This window comes from Galeopterus variegatus, unplaced genomic scaffold (genome assembly GCF_000696425.1).
Source record: "Galeopterus variegatus unplaced genomic scaffold, G_variegatus-3.0.2 Scaffold2550, whole genome shotgun sequence".
Classification (NCBI taxonomy): domain Eukaryota; kingdom Metazoa; phylum Chordata; class Mammalia; order Dermoptera; family Cynocephalidae; genus Galeopterus; species Galeopterus variegatus.
The window spans coordinates 283,506-285,168 of NW_007728661.1; the positions used below are offsets into that span (position 1 = coordinate 283,506).

At 49.5% G+C, this 1,663-nt stretch overlaps 1 long non-coding RNA gene across 1 annotated transcript in view; it reads left to right on the top strand.

Annotated features, from left to right (window-relative positions):
* Positions 1–1,312, top strand: part of LOC103598270 — a 15,303-nt gene extending 13,991 nt beyond the window's left edge. The window contains exon 3 of the long non-coding RNA XR_551190.1: positions 1,076–1,312. This is a non-coding gene — a long non-coding RNA (uncharacterized LOC103598270). The remainder of the gene's footprint in view (positions 1–1,075) is intronic.
* Positions 1,313–1,663: the final 351 nt, after the last annotated feature.

The following is a 1,663-nucleotide window of genomic DNA, read 5'->3' on the forward strand; positions in this document are numbered from 1 at the left end:
CATAACACAGTTGCTGTCTCCCGGGCCTGGCCATAGACTTGTGTCTTCTTTGGCCTGTATCACCTCAGATTTATCCTCAGCCTGACTTCAGTCATCACCAGCTAAATTCACCATCCTTGAGTGTCCAGAAAATTTCAAAAACAGGCTGTAGTTGATGTTAGAGTTCAGAGAATCCATGGACTTTAGGATCATAAATGAGCAGTAGCTGTGTTTGGGCTGCAGAGGGGGGGGTTGGAGGGGCTGGTTGCACTGATTCCAGATCGCTCCACGTGCAAGCCCCTCCCTGCACAATCTCTGAGGGCTGGGACTGCAGCTGGGGCTGGGACAACCTCTTTGCACACAGAAAGTTCCTTGACCAAGAGGCCTACGGACACTGACATGTGAAGCAATGGATGTGGGGCAGAGATAAGCGGCTGTAGTCCAGGCAGTGAGAATGGAGAGGAAGCTGCTGACGTTCTTGGAGACCCAGCACAGGCTGTGTTCATGCCCTGCCAGCGGAACTCTGCTACTTACTTGCAGTGGGGCCTTGGGAAAGTCCCTTCTCTAGGCCTCAACTTCCTCACATGTCAAGTGCATCTGGGACTAGTCAAGACCCTTCCAGGCCTGACATGCTCTGGTCTAGGTGTCCCAATAATCCATCATCCAGGCATCAAAGATTTGCAGATATGTGGGGCGAGATGGGACGGAGGGGACTAAGAAATGTGCAGTGGGTGTCCTTGTGAGTTTAGTTACCTGGAAGGGTGGGGGAAGGAGAGGGCAGTAGGAAAATACGGTGAGAAGGCGGAAGAGAGAAGGAGGTAAGAGAGGGGGATAAGGACAGGGGGAGCACAGGAGACAGAGGCGGCCACCACAGTCACCTCAGCACTCCTGATGTGCCTCCTGCCTGGGGTACTTTTGTCAGGGATGGGTTCAGTAGTGGCGGTGTGGCACACTGTATTTTCCAGAGTCACAATGGTATCGTGACCCCACGTGCTCTTTCACAACGTCATCTTGCCATTTCCCGATCCAGAGGAGTGCAGTCTAGTTCCTCTCCCTTTAAATCGGAGCTGGCCTGTGACTTGTGCAACCAATACAGTGTGACAGAAGTTATTCTGAGTGACTTCTGAGGCTCAGTCAGAAGCAGCTTCTACTCAGTGACCTTGGGCCATTTGTTCTGAGGGAGGCCAATCTGACTGCCTAAGGCCATCATGCTGAAGAGGCCACCTGGGTGCATTCCTGTTGACAATCCCAGCTAAGTCCTGCCTTCCAGCCATTTCCCTCAAGATGCAGACTTGTGCTGAAGCTGCATTGGACCCTGGAGACCAGCCCACGCTCCAGCTGGTCAACCTCACTTTATACCACAGGGAGCAGGAGAATCACCCGGCTGAACCCTGCCCAGATTCCTGCTGTAGGAGTATCTATGAGATAAAAGGAAATGACTGCTGTTTGAAGTCACAAAGTTTTGTGACAATTTATTATAAAATGAAAGGTATTGAAACAGGATGGGTAGGAGAGATTTTTTTTAAAAGCCCCCTCGTCTCACATAGTTATGAAAACTCTTCAAAATGTATAAACAAGTCTTCAAGGTTTCAGAGATGTGTGAAATCTTAAAACTAATTTGGAAGCCAACTTTTAATTTTGCCCATTAAGGACATTACAATGAAACTACCATCTTCTTTTTTTT